Here is a 23,380-nt window from a genome sequence, read left to right on the forward strand (position 1 = left end):
GGTACAACATGTGACTGAAAATCATGAAACTTTCATTTCATTAGAATCTATTCATTCATATAGATTATTCCTTAAATTAATCTTAATTAGTGAAATTTGAGTAAACACATACATACCTATATGGATGTATGTATTATACATATACATTCATACATGCATATGTTTGTATATGTGATCGTGTGAAAGTGCCATTTTAAATTCAAATAAATATTGTAAATCTGAGCCCCTTACAATTACAGGACAATAGGATTTCAGGATCTCCAGGTTGAAAGACACGAAGGTATGGGTATTCCACCCATACCTAACGAAGAACTACTTCTGCAACATTTTCATCAAGAGGACATCCATTCAGTTTGAAACTGAATATCTCCAAAACCCTCCAAATAATGCCATAGAATACCTGGAGCAGTCAAACCCACAAAAGGATGGGGTGAGATTATTTTCCAGCCAAAGACATCTTAGAAGGTTAGCAAGAGGGAGTTTCTGTGCAAGAGTAGAGCCCAACCCTGTGGTCACAATGACACAGATCTAGCTCCAGGCTGGCCACCCAGATTCCAGCCACACTGACACAGATCCAAAAACAGGAAGGCCACACCACAGAAAGAGATTCCTAGAGCTTCTGGATCAGCTATAGAACCAGAACTAAGCTCACCATCTGGTGAGAGGGCTGAGTGGTTGGTCAGGGGTAGATTGCAGGAGTCTCTGCTAGCACTGACCCATGCAGGGAAACAGAAAGCTGTCTTGATTGGTGGCAGCACCCCAAGTAGGGGAGGGGCAAAGGCTCACAGAGCTCTTTCAACCAAAGGGAAACTAGAGATTATTCCCTGGCTGAAGATCAAGCAAACCTGGACTTATTTACAGACCATAGAACAGGAAATGCATGTAAAGAACCTGCCTTTCCTTAAATTGATCCACCTGGGACCTCCTGAAGCTTGGAAGAGTACATCCTGGAAGCAGTGCCCCACTTTAAGAAGGAATTAAAAGTGAAGAAATAGCCTGGCAAGATTGTGCCTGTGCCACTCCCCAGGTGTGAGGATTCTGCATGATGGGACCCCCAGCTGGGCTAGCTCAGGCCCTGGGGGCAGGAGGGGGCCTCAGGACATGGGGAGTCTTGGATCTAGCTAGGGGAAGAGGAGTGGACAGATCACGCAGCCACCACACCATCATACCTCTCTCTGCAGGGCCAACTGATTAGCAGCAAGTTCCAAACCAACGTGGTCTGGGGTGATCCCCCTGATGGGCCCTGCAGCACCTTCAGGGAGGGTGCTGGGCCAAGGATGAGAATGTACCAGTGGGGCTGAGGTGCCTTCAGTCCCTGGGCCACCTGCCACCCCAACTGGCCCTGGACCACCCCCTCCCCAGCCCAACCCCCTGCATCTGGGACAAGAGCCAGCCAGGCCCCTGCCAGATTGGTGGGAGCAGCCAGCAGCCAGCAGCCAGAGGATGAACTGTAGGCCAAGGTCCTGGAGGTGTCCATGGAGTGGCAGCAGGTGGAGGAGGTCTTGCTGGACATGCTGCAAACCGTGCTTCTTCACCAAAGCACCAGCAAATTCTACTACAGGAAGGAGGACACCTTTTCCATTGGGACTATGGGCACCCAGGACATTGACTGTGACTTCATCAATTTCACCTACATGTAGGTCTCCTGCAACAAGCTGGACTGGGCCCTGCGAAAGGTGGTCAGCTTCAGAACTCGGGTGGTAAGGGGCTAGGGAAGATGACCTTGGAGTTCTACCAGAAAAAGTAGCCTGGTGGCCATTTTCTGATGAGCACATACTGTGGGAGGTGTGGATGGTCAAGGTCCACATGGTGGCCTTGGCCAAAAAGCAGGAGCAGCAGAGAGAAGGTGAGGGAGAAGCTCTGTGAGAAGGTTGTCAACATGGTGGAAGAGATGAACCAGCAAAATTACCTTCCCACGATGTCCACAGAGTCCAAGGAGGACAATGTCTTTGACACAGGACTTCAGGATGTGCAGCCCTACCCCTACAAGATCTCCTTCCAGATCACAGAAGCCTTGGGAACCTCAGTCACTACCACAATGTGCAGGCTCATCAAGGACATTCTAGCCCTCTAACTGTACTTGTTGAGACACTCTTAGTAGCCTTTTGAGTGGCTCTGTGGGCCTCACTGCACTCTTTTTTTCAATCTTCTTTTACCCCATTTGTTGTCAGTGTTTTGCTTCTCAATGCCTCCTTCCCCACTCTGTCCACCCTTCTTTCACCCTTCCCTCCTTATCCTCTTCCCTTCCTACTTTCCTGTAGGGTTAAATAGATTACTCCTCCAAATTGGGTGTGTATGGTACTCCCTTCTTGAGCCCACTCCAATGAGATTAAGGTCTTTGAGCTAATTCTGTGTTTTAAATTTTCTTCTTCCCTCCCTCCTCAACCTTCCATATGAAATCAAGCAATTCAATATAAGTCATACATGTGCAGTTATGCAGACCATCTTCACCTCCCTCAAAAGTGTTTTGAAATTGATATCTGGGTCTCCCAAGAAATCCATTGTTAATAATTATTTTCTCAGAGTAGGAAAAAACAAATTGACTTTATGAATCTAGAGAGGTAATGGAAATACCCACTTCATGTTCCTCATATATGTATGATAAATATTATATAATTTTAAAACTAAATTGTAAACAAGTTAGTTCACATATATATATATTTGTGAGTATGTGTAACTTTATTATTTATAACATGTTTTCTGCTAATAGTCTTTGAAGTAGGCTATATATTGTCTCCATTTTACAGATGGGGAAGAAAGGACCTCAGAGACAAAAGTCACACAGATAGCATTTGATAGAGGCAGAACTTAAATCTATAGTATAAAATGATAGTTTGCAAAGGTCAAGTGATCTTGAAAGTCATTCAGTCTACCACTTTCATTTTACAAATTAGTGAACCAAGGCCTAGAAATGTCAAGGGATTTCAGAGTCACAGAGGCAACTTCTTTAATTCCAAATTCATCAGAATTTCTTCTCTACCTTGCTACCTCTTCTGACTCTGTATAGGTAGCCTTTCATTACACCACATTACTTGTTTCTTCCTACAAAAGTTATTTCTATTATGCAAATAACCGTCTCTTTAGTCTTTCAATAAATTGGTCTAGGAAATTGAACTCTTTAAGTTGGGTTAATCAGATCGTAACATCATGGATTTAGAGAAAGAGATCCTCTAATCCAATTCTTTCTCTTTGCAGATGAGAAAATTGAGGCCTATGCACAGAGAAAGATTAAGTGTTTTGCCCAAAGTTAGGTGGTAAACAGAGGAACTAAGATTTGAACCTCTGACTCTAAATGCAGGGCAGTTTTCACTACACATAGAATCTCTGACATGAAATCCTGTGTATTTTCTACTATATTACATTACTTCTTTCTTTCTCTTAAAGTAACCTCTTCCTTACCAATAGACATAACATCTTAGTTTGAAATAAAAATAGACCCATGAGATTTAACTATTTATACTCTTATTTAAACAGATTCAACATTATCCTTTTCTTTTTAAAGCTACAAGGAAGAATTTTAAAGTAATGTTTTCCTATCATTTCAAGTTCTTCAATTTCATTTTGGTTATTTATAAAGCAAGCTGCTTTCAATTTAATTATATTTGGTTTACGGGTTAATTATCATATTGATAATATGAATATTTAATTCACCATTACTGCTGTTCATTGCAAGTACCTTGAAAATTAGTTGCTATATATCAGTAAGCCAATGTTAAAAATTTATATCCCTAAATGTGTGTTAACTTTCTTTTGAAACAACTAGTGGAAGAACTAAATGAATATTACTGGATATGCTAGCACTGGGAGATAGGAAAAGGGATTATTTGTTTATAAAAGCTACAAAAACAATAAGCTTGTTATGTATTGAAAATTCCATGTTTCTACCTGTGAAACTTTAAATTTGAAATTTTGGCATTTATAAAACTTTCTAAAAATGTTTTTGGATTCATATATTGCTGGGTATTACATTTACATCTGACATTTTATCAATGGTGGCACTATGTTCTTTACATTGAGTTCTCAGTAATGATTAATCACCACTAAGTAACCTACTTTTAGTGTTTATTTTCAGTGATATTTTAAACAGTGTTTCATCATAAAACTTAGTAGTTGCTAAGTGGAACAAGTGTCAGAACCTAGAGATACAAAGGCAAAGATGAAATAGTCCCTGCCCCTCAAAGAGATTATATGCTATTAGGAGGGGAAAAACTATTTATAATTAGACATATAATTAGATACAAAATACATACAGAGTAAATAGAACCTTCTTTAATAAGTATGGTGGAATAGGGGTCAGAAGATTAAGCTACTTTATTTCTCTGGGCCTCAGTTTTCTGTAAAACGAAAATGAAAATTTAGTGAACCACTTCAATGGTTTATCATAAAAATGACATTAGATGATGAATACAAACATCTTTGGATTATTTAAATGTGTGGCATTGGAAACTTGATATACTTGGAGAACTGTAAACTTTGGAGTCATAAGGTCATAGGTTTGGAGCTGGTAGGGACCTATGTAGTCATCTGGTCCAATTTCTAATTTATACATAAGGAAACTGAGACCCAGAGTGATAAAATTACTTCCTCGAAATTATATAAGGTATTAACTGCTCAGACCTATACAGCTCCTCTCAGTCCAAATCCAGCACTCTTTCTTTTATATCACAGTCCATGTTTTGAAATTAGACTCTTTTACAAACTATGTATATGCTTGAACACATCCTTCAGCCTCTTGGAGCCATATTTTCTAGATCTCTAAAAATGAGAAAACTAAATTAGGTGACTGCTAATGTCCATTACAACCTTTCATCTATGTTTTTACACTCCTTTTCTGCTTCAAAAAAAAATCATGCTTCTGCTTATATCAACCTGGTTATCACCTCAATACTTCAAAGATCCATGATCTCATCATTATGGATACTTCATTTACCAAGATATTTCAAAATTCTATCAAAATTGTAATTCATTTTTTGTAATACTATAAAATTTATAGAGCTCTTTGTGTATATTATCTCATTAATTTCTGAAAAAAGCCATGTGATTTGTCTAATATAGTTATTATTGTTGCCATTTACCATTGGCTTCCTCTTCTCTCCAACTTCTTCACTCACAACCCCTTCCCCCCATCAATATTTTCCCCATTACTAGTCTCTAATAAAAAGATGCCCATTCTCTATACCAAGGCATATGTCTCCTGATCTTATCTTCTCCCATATTCTTCAGCTGACGTTTCTAATATTTTTTCTGTCCCTAACCTTCAATATCTCCCTCTTGATTCTTTCCTTACTACTACAAACATTCCTATTTACCCCATTTAGAGAAACCCTAACTAGGTACTACTATTTTTTTTAGCTTCCATCCCATGTCTCAACTCCTTTCTCAGCTATTTTAAAAACTGGACCTATAATTTCATTTGAGTAGGGAATACCTTATGAGGAAATATCTCTACCAATGCAAGGTAGTACTACTTTCTTTTTAACTTAAAATCCTAGACAGTTGCCTGAAGTATGGGAAAATCAAGTGACTTACCCAGCATCACAGAGACAATATGGGGCAGAGGAAGGGCTGGAATCCAGGCTCTCCTTATTCATAGGCTTACCCTCTATCCATTCCACCACAAAGTCTCACCTCTGTAGTTTTTCATGACAATGTGTTCTCTTGGTTAACTACTCTCTATTTGACTTCTTTTCAATCTCCTTTTCTTGCTTTTCATGCATGCCATGCTTATTAAATATAACACATCCTAATGACTTTTTCCTGGACCTTCTTCTTGTTTGTCTCTATATTCTCATACTTGGTTACCTCATCTGCTTTTATGGGTTTGATTATCATCTTGATACTGATGACTTCCATATTTTTATACCCAGCCTCCTAAGTTAAAACCTGGGCTCAGACCCAAGGCAAGTTACTTAACCTGTGTCTGCTTCAGTTTCCACAATGATAAAATGGGCATAATTATAACATTTACCAACCTCCTAGATGTGTTGTGAAGATCAAATGAGATATTTAGAAAGTTCTTAGCACAGCCTGGAACAGAGTAGGCACTAAATAAATGTTTGTTTCTTTCGTAAATACTTGGTGATTGAATGAATGATTTTACAAATAAGTGAACTGACCTTCAAAAAAGTTAGATGACATGTCTATGGTCACTTAACGAAGTGTCACAGGTAAGATTTTGAAGACTTCTTGACAAAGTCCAGTAATTATACATAATTACAACCTAAAAAAACTTAACTAGACTGACCTTCTAACAGGCATACATTCCAATCTTAAGTTCAACCTTTATTCATTTTGTGAATAAAGAGAACTTCAAGAATATATGTTGTGTTGGCATAGCCGTAAAGAAATCCAATTCACTTTTACCACATGACAAAGCTACAAACTAGGACTTTAATGGTGGCTGAATTGTAATCTTTTGCAAGTTTACAAAGTTTATAGGGGAAAAAATTAACTTTCCTCAAAGAGTACAACTAAGCTCTCTTCATTTTAATAGTTCTACTGGAATAGTATTCTAAACTATGGAGCAATGTGATTTTAGGCAAAGCACTTTATCTCAGTCTGTTTCCTCACATGGAAAATGAAGGGACTGAATTAGAATGTTTTCTGAAAATTTTGCACTTGGTATATAAGTGACCTGAATATTTTATTATATAGTCAATTTAATCTCCATAAAATTGATCAATTAGTCAATCAATGAATTCCTTCTCACAATGCACATATAAAATATTTCATTCCCATCCATTTTGGGCACTTTTACATGTTTTCCCTTAATTTTGCTACAGAAGATTCATCCAAAATGCTAGAAGTCTTCCTCATTTTTTCTCACATATGAATGATATTAATGGAGAACTCTAGATATTCCCATATTTTCTTTTGACCTTGCCAGATGATCAGCCCAACTTCCTCTCCTTGATGACATTTCCTTGAAAAATTCTTTCTTTTAAAGTTCATAATTGGTTATATGTTGCAATTTAACTACTCTTATCATATGCCTCTATATGAGATTGTTTGATATTAATTTGTAATTCTTCAGACTTGTATTACATGTTTTGCTGACAGACAGCAAAACCAGAAGACAATTTTCCATAAAAAGATGATTTTAATGGTCTTAAAGGAACTTTGTATTCCCTCAAAAATCATTCAGCCCACTCTTCTATTTCTATTTTACTCTAGGCCCAGTTTGATGTTCATCTTCACCCTCTGTCCCAGATATGCATATTGACGATCAGATTCTATAGCTTATCCATTCAAAATACACATTGGATTCTAGTTAAGGGATATTCTTCTTCTCTTTGGCTTTTAAATTTCTAGACCTTTTTTTCTCCTCATCCAGAATAGATGTATTAGGGAACATGATGATTTCAGATCTGGAAACAACTAGCACAATATTATTTCAAAGCAGGTACATCTGAGAAACCTCACTTTTCATAGCAAATCACTTATTTGTTTGTACCTAGTTGGCTAGTCAACATGTATTTATTAAGTGCATACTATATTCTAGGCAAAGTGCTAAGGGCTATTGATACAAATAATGTTAAAAATATGTTTTCTGCCCCCTCAAGGAGCTCATGTTCTAATGAGAAAGGCCATTTTCTAATAAGTCTAGAGATAAAATAAATAAGGCAAATAGAAGGCCCTCTCAGGGAAGGTGCTAGTAGTATAGCAAGGAAATTGGAGAAGACTTTCTATAGAACACAGGATTTGACCAGAGTCTTGAAGGAGTCAAAATCTCCAGCAGAATCATGAAAATTCATTTATAGTCAAAATTTAAATGATTGTGGTAAAGAAGAATCAATGTCACCTATGTTTCAAGATAATGTTAAAGGATATTTACTCTATATTTATTCAACAAATCATTAACAATGATCACAAACCACATTCAAAGCAAGATGTATGAAGCCCATTTCAGTTGAGGGGGGTGCTAAGAGAAGCAGAGCAAGACTGTAAGCAAAGCATTGGAATAGGTATTGTTGGTTGGAGGAAGGGGAGAAAAAATTAATAATGCATAATTCTTAATATCAAAGTATCTATATTCTTAAAGAGAGGATAAGACACATGGTTAAGTTGCCATAATATTAAATATATTATTATCAATTCTTTGCAGAGTTAATATGTCATATGAGTTTAGAGAAGAGAAAAAATACTTCCAACTTATTGGAAAGTATGTCCTATGAGGACTTTATGAAGGAAACAGTATTATAGCTAAGGAAAGATGGATAAACTTATGACAAATGGTTCTGGATGGAATATTTCTTTCTATTGGCATAAGATTTACTTTGAGATACTTGCCATAATCCATTTTTTCTCTATATAGACTTATTTTCCTGGATATTATGCTTTCCTTTTAATTTCAAGATAAGGAATATAATTCATTAAGAGAGCCCAAAGGAATTAGAAATATTGTTATATGAAGAAAAAAGAAAAATATATTGGAATAAAAACCTGAAAACATATGACACAGTGACTGAGAAAATTTGAGAATAGATAAGCAAGAGACAGCCACTATTCTGTTAGGGTTTCATTATTAATTATTTTTATAATACATATAATCTTTAAAGTTGAAACAATATATTATGAAAAATTAATTTTATTCTATTTAAAAATATAAAGCTATTTAAAGAGTATGACCATTAAGTTGAGAATTCTGTAATTTGTTAAACAAATGCAACTTCTTGATAAGTATCCCAATAAATAAGAATAGCATTTGAAAGTTCTTGTTGACATATAAAAGTTTTTTTTTCTTTTCTATTAATATCACATAGCTATAATATTCTCACATTTATAGATAGAAGAAATATAGGAGGACTCATCGTACAAACTGTTCATTTTATGGAAGCAGAAACTGAGCCCCAGTGAGGTGAAATGATTTGCCTATGGTCATATGGATATCCATTAATATCAACAGGATTGGAATTCATGTGTTCTGACTTCAAAACATGGTGTGATTTTTTTTTAATTAAAGACCATTTGTTTGTGGAGTTTGCAATATTCCTCTTAAACCATCACCATCATCAGTATTGCTATTCCTATTATTCCATTTCACAAAGTATTCTAAAGTATGCAAAGAACTTCCTTCATCATGGTGACCTTAGTAGTTTCAAAATGATTTACAAATATTTACAAAAGAGAAATTAAATGATCATTACAAAGTGTGCATATACCCCAAATTAAAAGTGGGAACCAAAGCCAGATTTCCTGAATTGAAGACAAGGACTTTCCTCAGGGTACTACATCTCCCTATCTTACATAGATTTTTGTTGCTTGAAACATTATTTGAATATTTTAGATAGGAGATTCTTTACTAAAGGTGTACTTCTCATGAAGATTATCTTTTTCTCAGAAGATTAAAGTAAAAATTGGAGACTATAGAATATAGAGGAATTCATTGAAAACGAGAAGAAAATTCCTAAATTCACAATTTTGTCATTTGCTATGTGATTTTAGACAAGTAGACAAACTATTTTGGTTCTCCATTTCCTGATCAGCAAAATGAGAAATTCAGACAAGATGTCATATCTACTGATCCCAAATTTTATGTCATGAGTCCAAAAGTAGTATGATGCGATATAGGGTAAAGGTATATAAGAATAAGAGCCCTGGGGGCAGCTAGGTGGCAAAGTTGATAAAGCACTGACCCTGGATTCAGGAGGACCTGAAGTTCAAATATGACTTCAGACACTTAACACTTACTAACTGTGTGACCCTTGGCAAGTCACTTAACCCCAACTGCCCTGCAAAAAAAAAAAAAAAAGAAGAAGAAGAAGAAAGAAAGAAAGAATAAGATCCCTGAGCTTAGAGCCAGGCAGAGCCATAATTAGGAATTTGAGTACCCAGGGAAAGTATTACAAACCACATTCAGAGCAATTCATACCAAGCTGGGGCTAATGCTATGTATGACATTGCCTATAGGCTGAGACACAGAGATACTAGGAGATACAAGTTGTAAGGCCTCTTGGGGAGAGGCTTCCACATAGTGGGTTTTGGTAGGGGTGAGGGAACAAAAATAAGGCAAGAGAGGATCTTATCCCAGCCCACCATCTGGTAGCTTCCTATTTTAACTAATTATTATTGGCATGATACTAAGCTATTTTTTAACCATACCAAAGGATTGTAAATGCAGTTTCAGTATTTAAAAGATCCTTTCCTCTAAACTTGATTGTTGTTGTTTGTCCATCATTCTAGAAAAGGACCATAATATTGGGGTGATACCATGATGCAGCAAACTGTATTTGAGTGAGGGAGGGCTGTGCAAAGGCACCAGCCTCATGTTCTCCTCCAGAGCCATCTGGGTCCAATGCCAATCTATATATCAGGACGATTAGAGATGGTCCCAGATGTTTAAGGTGATTGGGGTAAAGTGACTTGCTCAGGGTCATTTGGCTAGTGTCTGAGGTAAGATTTGAACTCGGATCCTCCCAACTTTAGGGTCAGTGCTCTATCCACCATTCTAAATTTAATACACTGGGTTGGAAGATAGACATCCAGAAATGCCAGCACTAAGATATTTCTAAGGCTATTTATGCTGGAAAAAAACAGACAGAGAAGGAATACTAATTTTCTCTAAGTAGAAGAAAAAGTAGCATAGGATAGTGAATAGAATGCTAGATTTGGAGTTAGGCAGGAAGGTTCAAATACAGCTTCCATCACCACAGTCAAATCATTTAATTTAATCAGTTTCCTCATCAATAAAATTAGACTACTACTCTCTGTTGTATTATTACCTGAAAAAGTTGTTATGAGATTTAAATACATTAAACACTTCCTTAAAGTGCTACATAATCATCAGCTATTACAATAAATATTTAAAGGACCATCACAAGGATGTGTTTAGACTAATTCCTCTTGGCCTCACAGGGCATAACTAGGAGTAATGGTTGGAAGCTGATAGAGCATAATGTAAATAAAGACTTCTGTGAGGGAATATGTTTTCTCTCTCTGGAAATCTTCAAACAGATGTTAGATAACTGTCCTTTTGGAATATATTACAATTTATTCTTAGACTTACTGTATAATTTAGAAATATGAAGTCTTATTGTTAAATCAGATCTGGTTCATTAGAGCAAAGGCCAACTAGATAATTCAGTGGTTAGAGAACTAGGTCTGTTGTCAGGAAGATTCATCTTCCTGAGATCAAATCTTTCCTCAGACACTTACTAGCTGTGTGAGCCTGAATAAGTCATATCACCTTTATTTGCCTTAGCTCCTCATCTATAAAATGAGCTAGCCAAAGAAATGGCAAATCACATCTTTTCCCAGAAAGATAACATGGCTGGTTAGCCTGGGAACAGTTGTATTATGTAGTAGCCTGATGTTATGGGCCTAGCACCCCAGAAGTTCTCTGGTATGGGCCTGGCATCCCAAAAGTTCTCTGGGGCAAATCAAAGAAACTCTCCTTGAGAAACTAAACCAAAGGACAGACACATCTAAAGAGATAAGTGGCACCAGATCAGGACTGAGCTAGCTCCAGGACCATCACCCTTCATTCCAGTCTCTCCCACCCCTGGGAAGATAAGATTAGGTATGAGAGATGGCTTGAGAGATCCACAGCCACCCCTTACCCAACTCCCCCAGGCACCACCAGTGGGGGATGGTCCTCCCTCAATAAGGGAACTTTACACAGTCAGATGATCACCCCCATCAGTCTGTCCTCTGTAAAAGTATCTGCCTGTCTCATGCTCGAGGAGATAGGTATCTCAGAGCCACGCTCTGTGCCATGCCTTCTCCCCATAAGAAGTACTAGGATTTCTCTCTTGGTTTCCTTTCCCTAGCACCCTAAATAAACTATTATTTTATTTTAATTGGTTTTGTGTACAAGAGGGTGTAATTCTTTAAAGAGGAATTCCTAAGAGCCCTAACCCCTACCTCTACCCCAGCCCCCCACTCTATTTCCACATAACATAACTGATGCCCAAGTGGGGCATGGAAATTCCTCTTTTCTCTTGGCACACAAAACCCGGAGGTAGGAAACTCCCTTTTGGGTTTCTTTAATCCCTCTCTCACCTGACTTAACCTCCTGTTTGAATCACAGAGAGATAGAGATGGTCAGCTTTTGCATGCAATAGCAATGGGCAGCCTGAGTCTCCCTTCCTCACTAAAAGCTCGGCCAGACATCTGATCCATGCTCGGACCCTCGGACTCCATGTTTATGGGTAAGAAGTTTTGTGTTCATGTGTCTGTTCCTTGCCAGCACTTGCCTTTTCCATGTGACAGGAAACTGGCATTTTCCTCCCTTGAGAAAGCTCAACCTAATGTGTGAACCACATTCAGACCATTCTTCTTAGACAGGACAGTATCTGGGTATAGCCAAGGTGTAGAAAGGGAGTGTTCCAAAAGGTTCACTTCTGGGGTGCCAGGCACATAACACTGGGACTTTAATGTGCAATGTTGGCAGTTCTTATATAGTGGAAATATGCCCTCCAAAGAAGGAAATGTGAACCTTCCCCGGATATCAGCCTAGAAAGAGAAAATCCCAATCATTGCAAGCTATTTATGCCGCAAAGTGAAGTAATCACTGTTTTTTTGCATGTGTACACACACACTGTTTTTTTTGTTTGTTTGTTTTGTTTTTACACATTAAAACAAAACAAAACAAAAACAAAATGCAAAACTTTGGCCTATAGGGGAGGAAATTACTCCTACCTAACTGGTTCTCTCTCTCATCACATTAAGTCACAGTAATGTTCTAGACCTCTTCTTCTGCCCCCATCCATCCCACCCTACCCTCTGCACAGAGGACTTCAACTCATGCTTAACAGAGCAAATCAAAGATGCTTGGTGTGAGCTTCTTCTCCACTCCTCATTTCACAAGCCCTTGACTTTACCCCCAGCCATCTTGTCCTTTATGAAAAGATGGCCTTTCTACTTGCCAAAATTAAGCATGCTACAGGTGTATTTGTTCCTGTAGTGGGATGAAGGATCCCAAGAAATCCACAAGTCCCATAAACAACTCTGCCTCCTATCTCAGGTGGTGTAATGGCATACAAAGACCCTGGTCTGCAATGAACAAAGATGATATATTGACATGTATGGGTGCTATTCAAACTCGAGGCACTCTTTCCTACTTGTCTCCCTCATAATTGTTTTGCCCTTCCCACTTTCCATCCCATCCCAATTGTTTTGACAGATTTTGTCTATAAACATACAAAAAGACCAGCTTTTCTCTTACTCAAAAGGATTGTCTCCATAGTGATTCTTTCTCGACCATACATTCCTCTCTCCTAATAAATCTTTTTATTTTATAAGATTTGTGATGTGCCTTCAATTCTTTGAGTGAGCTACCCCCTATCCAGGTCAGAAGTCCCCTCAACAATCCCATAACCTCAATTTTCTCCAGTAAAGTGCAGGCACTCATACCTATCTCTCTCTGTTTCTTTCTCTTTATCTCTCTGTCTCTCTGTCTCTGTCTCTCTCTCTCTCTCTCTCTCTCTCTCTCTCTCTCTCTCACACACACACACACACACACACACACACACACACACACACACAGATACACATACACACACACATAAATCTTGTCCCTATCTATTGGTTCCCTCCCTGATGTTTACAAATCTACCCAATATTTTCATATTAAAAAAGGATAAAATAAACTCATTAGATCTTCCTAAAGCTATTAGCTATTGTCACATATTTCTTCTTCCTTTTTACTGTTTAGAATTTTATTTTCTAAATTACATGTAAAAACAAGTTTTAATATCAATTTTTTAAAACTTTGTGTTCCAACTTCTGTTCCTCCCCCCCTTCCCACCCCTCACCCTCAAGAACTCTAGCAATTCAATATAAGTTATACATGAATAGTCATTGAAAACATCTCCATGTTAGCTAGTTTGTGAGAGAAAACAGACAAAAACAAAACTTCATATTAAGGAACTATCAAAAAAGTATAGTTCAATCTGTTTTAAGATATCATCAGTTCTTTCTCTGTATAAGGATTGCAATTTTCATAAGTTCTTCAGAGTTATACTAGATCATTGCATTGCTGAATATAACCATGTCCTTTCCATCAGATCAAGTGTCTGAGGGTGGATTTGAATTCAGGTCCTCCTTTGTCCAGGGCCAGTGCTTTATCCACTCTGCTACCTAGCTGACCCCTACTTTGTATCTTATTAATTTCTATGGGCTATATTATCATCTTTATCCAAATGATTCCCAAAATGAGATATCTAGCCCTTTTCTCTTGTCTAATCTCAAGTCCCACATCTCTAACTGCCTCCTGCACATTTCAAAACAGATTTTGCCATAGGCATCTGAAATTCAACATAGTCAAATAGAATTTACCTTTTCCCCATGCTTCTTCTGAACTTCCCTATTACTGTTGAGGTTATTTGCCATCCTTTAAGCTACCCAGATTCATGACCTTGTTGTTACCCTTTGTGTTGAATTCTCACTCTAACTGACCCCACAATTCAATCCCTTGCCAAATAGTTATTTCTATCTACAATATTTCTGAAATCTATCCCATTTTATCCATTCACAACTCTCCCCCCACAACAATTCAGTCCTCCATTACCTTTTGCCTAGACTGTTTCAATACCCTCCCATTTTCTCTCATTGCCTCATATCTCTCCCCATGCTAATTTATCCTCTACACAGCTGCCAAGGTGATTTTCCTAAAGAGCCCCTCCTACTCAATAAACTCCAGTGGTTCCCAATTACAGCTAATATAAACTGCTTTGCTTGGCATTTAAAGCTTGTTTCAACCTATTTCTTTCTTACTTTCAAGTCTACTTTTCAACTGCTATCCTTCATATTCTTTACAGGTAAGATATATTTAGCTAATCTACTTTTCCTCATACAAGATACTCCATCAGTTTCATGGCCTTTATAGAAGCTGGCCCATGTTCTCCCTTCTTACCTTTGCCTACTTGAAATCCTAGTTCCTATCAAGACATAGCTCAAATTCCACCCACTAGAGGGTGGGGCTGGGGACCCTTCTCTGTCTGCCTTCCCCTCAAGCTGTTGGTGCCTCTCCTTTCAAGGTGACTTTGTATTTATTTTATTTACCCTTTACAATTCATTCAGTTTATGCTGATTTATGTTGTAGTCTCCCTAAATTGAAAATAAACTCCTAGAGAGGAGGTATTGTTTTCCTCTTGTTTTGTATCCTCAGGATATGGTCAATGAGTCAGTCAGTCAATAAACATAAAGTACTTCCTATGCTATACCAGGGTTGCCTGAAGTCAGGAAAATGCATCTTCTTGAGTTCAAATCTAATGTTAGATACTTACTAGCTGTGTTACTCTGGGCAAGTAACTTCACCCTGTTTGCCTCACTTTCTTCATCTATAAAAGGGGCTGGAGAAGGAAATGGCAAAACACTCCAGTCTCTTTGGCCCAAATGGGGTTATCAAGAGTACTACATGACTCAAAGGACTGAACAATAAACCACATAATGCATGGGAGATTAAAATAAAAAGGCAAAATACAGTCCCTGCTTTCAAGAAGCTCACAGGGTAAAGAGGGAAATAACATGAAAATAAACTTGTACAAAAAATTTATATTCAGCACAAATTGGAAATAACCAATAGGATGAAGATATTTGCATTAACTGGGATCCAGAAAAGCTTCTTGAAAAAGATAGAATTTTACATGAGACTTACACTAAGTGAGAGAAGTAAAGAGGATCAGTAATTTATCAGTTATCTATGACTGGGACTTGCCCTTGAACATGGTTCTTAAGTAAAGATAACATTTAGGGATGTTATTGGGATAATACAACTGTGAGGAAATGGGGGTTGGGCTCCTCTCAATGTGGAAAAAGTCTGCTTCTCCTCCCCCCAACCCCCACCAGCAAACAAAATCACATTATTCAGGGAAATCCTAGGCTGGTCACAATTAGATCTGCTGCTGAGTTGTGTCTGTGTGTGGGAGGAGTTGAAGAGTTGTCCCTGTATGGCCTCCCCCATTGACTAAGGAATACTGCATTCCAATTATCTAGTTTTTGGTAAGTGGATTGTAACCCTTGAGTAATTGGTGAAGAAAGGGAAGAGCCAGTCATGTTAGGAGATAAGAAGGTATGTGAGCCTCCATTTTGTTGTTCACTCCACTAGAGGGTGGCCCGTTCTTGTGAGAATGATAATAAATGAGCCTTTAACACATCACTAACACTGAGTTCCAGAAGTTAGTGGAGTGATATTTCTTATAGCAACTCAGTTGGGTTCATGTAAAGCTTTCAGGTAACTATTATTTTTCCTTTTCCACAACTTTTCATTTTTTTATGATATGATTTTAATTACAATATTTTGATATTCCCTTCCATTGTTGATTCTTTGTGACCCCGTGAACCAAACTGTCCATGAAGTTTTCTTGGCTAAGACACTGGAGTGGTTTGCTATATCGTCATCCATGGTGCTTTACAAATTAGTTTGTCTTCTAAATCATTGTTGTGTTAGGTTGCCATTTCTTTCTGCTTACCAAGGAGATCAGATATTTGCCAGTTAAAGCAGTTTATAGGAAATTGTGTTCTCTTCACTGTGATGACTTTCTTATTGGCTAAAGATTTCTTGAAAATAATAATAATTACAATCTATATTTTCCTTTTGGCATCTCCAACAACACATATACATTCTTTTTTTTTTTTTTTTTTTGGCGGGGCAATGGGGGTTAAGTGACTTGCCCGGGGTCGCACAGCTAGTAAGTGTCAAGTGTCTAAGGCCAGATTTGAACTCGGGTACTCCTGAATCCAGGGCCAGTGCTTTATCCACTGCGCCACATAGCTGCCCCATATACGTTCTTAAAAATTAATTAATGAAACTTAAAATGTTTAAAACTACCATAGGTTTTCACAGAAACTAGGTGGTAGAGTGGATAGTGCACTGGGCCTAGAATGAAGAAGGTCTGAGTTCAAATCTAGCCAGAGATGTGACCCTCAGGAAATCCCTTACCCTCTGTCTGCTTCACTTTCCTCACTTGTAAAATTAGTGTAATAATAGTATTGTGGGGACCAATTATTAATTGGGGAGTGTTAGCTAAGTGACTTGCCACAATACTGGGGCAAGGAAGGAGACCAGTAGCCTCCCTCAAAACAGAGCAGGATTCATTTTAACAAGAACGAACTTAAAAAAAAAAAAAACAACACAAACAAGATCAGTAGGATCAAGGGAAAGGAAATAAAATGGGGAAAGGGAAATTATACAACCTGAAAATGTACCACTGCCCAGGAATCAGGTGAGAATAAACAGTCCCCCTCCTGTTGCCTTCCAGCTTCTAGCTAGAATGGCAAATTCTCCTCCCCGATCCCAGCAAACCTCAGCAGCCCCCAACCAATTGGCTGGCCATTCTGACAGTCACATGACTGCCCTTACTAGGCTTCCAATCATTATAATTTTGCCAGGCTCATGTAGGCATCCTCGAGTGGTGATGACATGAGGTGCCAGCGCCATAGGGACAGCTACAGCCAGTGGGAGGAGCACCATGTGGTTTGTGGAGCCCCAGGCCCGTACAAACCGAGGTTTTTTTGTTGTTGTTGTTTTTAAAATTCTAGCCAAAAGATGGGGTCATAAAACCTCAAATAACAATTAATTCTTTACAATATCTACCTCTCTGGGTTGTTGTAAGAAAGAAATGAGATTATATTCGCAAAACTTAAGGTGTTATATACAGAACTAAGTTCACAGTTCATACAGACAGGCTATGTAACCTGAAGCAAGTGATTTAAATTTGGATTATAATAGTACATACCTCCCAGGGTTGTGAGGATCAAGTGAGATATTTGTAAAGTGCTTTGCATACTTCTTGGCACATAGTAGGTGCTATATAAATGCTAATTAATATTATTTAATCTTATTAGGTATTTGTATTATTACCAGTACTTAACACATGGTAGGCTCTTAATAAAAGTGTTATGATTGAATTTCTGATAATTTGATGTTTGTGGGGCAGCTAGGTGGCATGGTGTATAAAGCATTAGCCCTGGATTGAGGGAGACCTGAGTTCAAATCCAACTTCAGACACTTGACACTTACTAGCTGTGTGACCTTAGGCAAGTCACTTAACCCTCATTGCCCCACCCGCCAAAAATAATAATGTTTGTTTTGATTTTTTCTCTAAACTATTCCTTGGTCTGACTGTACAAAGAGAGCTGAGCCTGCTGCAATCCCCAATCAGAAAATGTAATTTCTCATACATTTCATTTCTTTTATTTCCCCCCTCATTTTCTGACTCTCTTATGTAGAAATTATTCATGCTATATAGGCATAAGTCTCCTGAGTGGCCAAAAGCCTAAGGCCCCTTCCATTTCTCATACTTTATATCAGAAACACACACACATACATACATATGTTTATTTATGTGTATATATTAATACACATACATTTATATTCTATATCATACAATACTCATGTATATCATATGTGTATTTACATGTGTGTATATACACATATATATCAATGGCAATGATACTAAAGCACACGCACTATCATATTGCTGCTCGAAATAAATGATATATGATGTTTTGTTTTAATTGAGTCATAAATTATTGGCTGGGGTTTCTAAAATATTTCTACTTATAAATTAATGGCTATTACACCCATTTTTGGCAGTAAGCATTTATTATTAAAGTATATTTAATGTTAGAGCATTGACTGCATGGCAGGTAACCCAAGGTGAACCCCCCCCCAACATCATATTTTTAAGAGAGAGAGAGAGAGCACATGTTCTCAATCCTCAATCTACCCTGTTCTAAGAGCAGAGCACTCAGCAACCAATAGCCTTTATTGCTTAGAATGCTAGCCCAGAATATCATTCACCTCCTGGTCTGTACTTTTCCTCTTCTGATAGAGGTGGCTCTTACACACTGATCAAATCTCATTGGCTAGCATCATTCAATTCCATTCGTTGACATGACCTGAAGGTGGTTCACATTAAAATGAGCTATTCTGTGCATGATGACATCAGGGTCTAGTGGAAGACAGCCCTACTGAGGGCAAACCTGTTTTCAGATAGGTGTGGTTTCACTGGCCTAGACACTATCTCCACTGTACCTTTGAGTTGACTCTGAAAGATATTAGCTAACATTTCTGAACTAAACTTTCTAAAGTGGGGTCCCTGGGTCTCCCCCAAAACCCATTATTAATAATTATGTTCTCACATATTGGAACATGAATACTTTGAAAGTATAGATGATCATATTTTCCTATTTATATCTCAAAAATTAGCCCAGTGCTTTGCACACAGTAAATGCTTAATACATGGATTTTTCTCCATTGTTTATTCATGAGACATTTTTTTTTACATTTTTGTTATCATTCTCCTTTATGTTCACCTGCACACTGAGCTCTCCAAATATCACAATATATTTTGATGTTTTACAGGAAATTGTCTAGTTCATCATTGTAGTCCTTCATAGATGCTCTTTACCTCCCAATTCCTGACAAAGTGCAATTTACTTCAGGTTGTTCTTTTTGTTTTACTTAACAAAGATATTGCAAAACAATATAGGCAAATGTTCCTTGAAATGTCACTTCTTATTGCATATTGGCTCACATTGAAACAAACTCCAGCAATGTCTTTGCCTCTTCAAGGAGTATTAAACCTTCCTTCCCATTAGCTACAATTTACTTGTATGTGAATGTATGTGTGTGTATATACACACACAGAAAACATACATATATATATACATGCATATACATATGTAAATATGGGTGTGTGCATAATACATACACGTGTAGGTGCACATGTACCACATAGATATGTGCATATACACATTTTTAATCTCACAATCCATACATCTATACCTGCATACATACATATAAATTCCACTAATTTTTATAATGATTTGTAAAATCACTGGTCATTGCACAGAGATCCTACGGTTAGAGTGCCAGTTTTAAACTGATTTTTTTTGAAGTTTAAAAACCATGTAATTCCAAGTATATTGCAGCCCTTTTCTGCCACTCTCCCACTATCATTGTGGAAGAATGTGAGGGCCATTTTCTTCTTTGTTTCATGGCTTCCCATGGTGAAAGTCTGTACCCCAAAATGATCAGTATACTAATGATGAGCTACTTCATGCTTAGCTAGGCTGGTCTTCAATCAATAAACAGTTATAAATTGCCTACTATGTTCTAATCAGGTAGCTAGGTGGCATGGTGGAGAGTGCAAGGCCTGGAATCAGAAGATATATCTTCTTTAGTTCAAATCTAAACTCAGATACTACCTATGTGACCCTGGGTAAGTCCCTTAAATCTTTTTGACTCAGTTTTATCATCTATAAAATGAACTGGACAAGGAGTTGGCAAACCACTCCTGTATCTTTGCCAAGACAACCCTAAATGGGGTCACCAAGAGTCAGACACAACTGAAGCGGCTGAACAACAAAAAATATTCTAATCACTTTGCTAAGGACTGAGGACACAAAAAGAGGCAAAATCAATCCCTGTCATCAAGAAGCTTACAATCTAATGGGGGAGATGACATGCAAAGAAATATATATGAAGTAAGATGTATGTAGGTGTGAGTGAGATTTTCCCCAACTCTACAATTAAGTGATTCAACTTCAATCAATCAGTTCTTTGACTAAAAGAATGTGATTTAATGTGCTTTACCTATTTCTTTAGTAGCTGAAATTAATAGCAATTCAACAAATTGGAATAGATATTATGTAATATATTCTTATGTATTGTGAACTTGTTCTATGACCATCATAACAAGTCCATTTGCAATTTAATTAAATAGTCAACAAGGTACTAAAAATAGTATCTCCTAAGATGAAAGTACCAACCAGCATTAGATAATGCTTGACCTTGAGAATTTGGTGAAGATCATGACTAAACCTCTAAACGGCTAGCTGCCAGACAATTTTGACCATGGATACATGACTTATTTGATGGTGACTATGTCCCAATGTTTCATATCTGTACCATATGAATCATGTTCTGTACCATTTTGAAATATGTTCAGAAGATACAATGGGAGATTCTATGGGGTATAAATACCATCTCCTGGCTCTGATTGTGGTCTTCAGTCCTTAGACCTAAAACCAGCTTTATTGTGAAACAGGATCCCCCTCTCAATAAACCTATCTTTCAATGGATTGAAGACTTCACTGTTTCTTTTCCTTTGTTGGATTCAAAAATTTTTGAGACACAGGATAAATAGGAAAACACTGAAATTAAGTAGGATTAGGAAAGACTTCTAGCAGTACTTGTTTGTCAAGAGGAATATAATCAAATCATTTCTAGCATTTCTAGCAGAAACTATCAATTAACTTATCAAATTCCAGTCTGAGACACTTACTAGTAATATGATATTGGGTTAGTCGCTTAATCTCAGTTTGTCTGTTTCATTTTCCATAAAATAGGGATAATAGTAATTATGAGTATCAAATCAGATAATAAATATAAAATTCTTATCATGATGTCTGGCACATAGTGAATAATATATAAATATTAGCTAGTAGTAGTAGTAGTAGTAGTAGTAGTAATAGTAGTTGTTGTTGTTGTTATTAATTTTTACCTATTTTACAAAAGGGTCTATTTTTAAAGTGAAGAAAAGAAGAATTGGCATTAATATTAATTATGGAGCAGGAATAAAAAAAAGGCACTCCCTTTGACTTCCATTTTCTAAAGCAAAGAAGAAAGGCATATTACCTATCACAAGAATACATGTTTAGCTGTGTGGCTTAAATGCTTTCCTTATGCAAATGTGTAATGGTCCCCTCCCTTACCTACTGGTTGGCACAGGGGAGGGTCTCATCTATATTGAATTTGGGATTCTGCTGAGACCAATTTCCTCTTCACTTGGGGTGAGCAAGACATATGGTTCACCTATTAAGCAATTGTTTCTGGGATACCTGTTGGTCTTAAATAATTTCTATGCCAAGCCATGCAGTAAATTAACACTGACAGTAGTAGATAACCTGTTTGTGGCATAATTATCCTCAGTGAAATCCACAAAGTTAATGGTAGGAAATGAGTTTTAGCTCGATCTGTGCAATGACACCTAATACATTTTAGGGGCCTGAGCCTATACATCTTTTCAATCTTTTATCTCTTGGAAAATGATATTAAAATCACCCCCCAAAATTGAATACATTTCATTTTAAAAAGCTGTTCACATTTAATACTTTAAAAAATCTTTCCACTGAGTAGCATTAAATGCATATTTAAATATGAAGTCTATCAGTCTATCATTAAAGTGAATAATGCTATTAAAATCTAGGAATAGAACATTGATAGGGACATTCAAAGTGCAAACCTGTTCTGCACTGCCATATCTATATAATCAGACCAACAGACCATATGTGAGTGTGTGAGTGAATGAGTGAGTGTGTGTGTGTGTGTGTGTGTTAAGGAGATTTGGGTTTAGAAACTACCCAAACTATACTAAAACATGAACCACACATTCTCTTCTATTTTTTTTTCTCTCACTATTTCAGTCTTGTTCTCCTGTTTGTATTTCATAGGGAATAAATGAATGTGAAGTGAATGGTTTTATAAAAATCCATCAACCCTTTTCTATCAACTTTCTCACCTTCCACTCACTTTTCAACTCCCTGAAATCTGACTACTTCTTGGTCATTATCCTTCAGATTTTGACAACAGCAACTTGGTGGAAGTATTATCTTCTGGTTTTCTTCTTACCTGCCTGACTGCTCCTTCTCAGTCTCCCTGTTGGATTATTATGTATTTCTCATTCCTTAACCTCAACTGAAGCTCTCTTCTTTCTCTTTACCTTCTTTTGGACATCTCATCAATAGCCATGGGTTCAACTGTCATCTCAATGAAGACAATTCTCAAGTCTCTTTTCCAGCCCCCAAATCTATCTCAAGTTCCATCCCAGGCCTACAATAAGAACTACATAATAGTTTTGACATAACATCTAAAATCAAATTTATTATAAAATTATATTTCTCCATAAACCTGCTGCTACTCTAAACTTCTCTATTTCTTTTCTTTTCTTTTCTTTTCTTTTTTTTTTGGTGAGGCAATTGGGGTTAAGTGACTTGCCCAGGGTCACACAGCTAGTAAGTGTCAAGGGTCTGAGGCCGGATTTGAACTCAGGTCCTTCTGAATCCAGGGCCGGTGCTCTATGCACTGTGTCACCTAGCTGCCCCTCTCTATTTCTTTTAAGGAAAATGGCACCCTTAAAATAACCCAAGTACACAAATTTAGAATACTATTATACCCTGAACTCTTCCTCCCTATATAACCTCAGGAAAATAAAAATTTCTCAACATCTTCCAGAATTGTCCATATGTAAAATTGGCAGAAGATCTGCTTATTTTGTTAGTATTTTCCTAACTGAGAAACCTGATACAAACTGAATGGCAGATCTTGGCACCAAAAAGGCAGGTGGGCTGGGGGGCGGGGGCGGGGGGGGGGGGAATGGAGCACAAACCAGTTAGTTGATTGTGGAACATTTTATTTTGTTTACTATGGTGT

At 37.3% G+C, this 23,380-nt stretch overlaps 1 pseudogene; it reads left to right on the plus strand.

The window, feature by feature from the left end:
* The first annotated feature begins 282 nt into the window (after positions 1-282).
* On the plus strand, positions 283-2,074 carry LOC122739203 (annotated as a pseudogene).
* Positions 2,075-23,380: the final 21,306 nt, after the last annotated feature.

The sequence above is a fragment of the Dromiciops gliroides genome, chromosome 2, assembly GCF_019393635.1.
Source record: "Dromiciops gliroides isolate mDroGli1 chromosome 2, mDroGli1.pri, whole genome shotgun sequence".
Classification (NCBI taxonomy): Eukaryota; Metazoa; Chordata; class Mammalia; order Microbiotheria; family Microbiotheriidae; genus Dromiciops; species Dromiciops gliroides.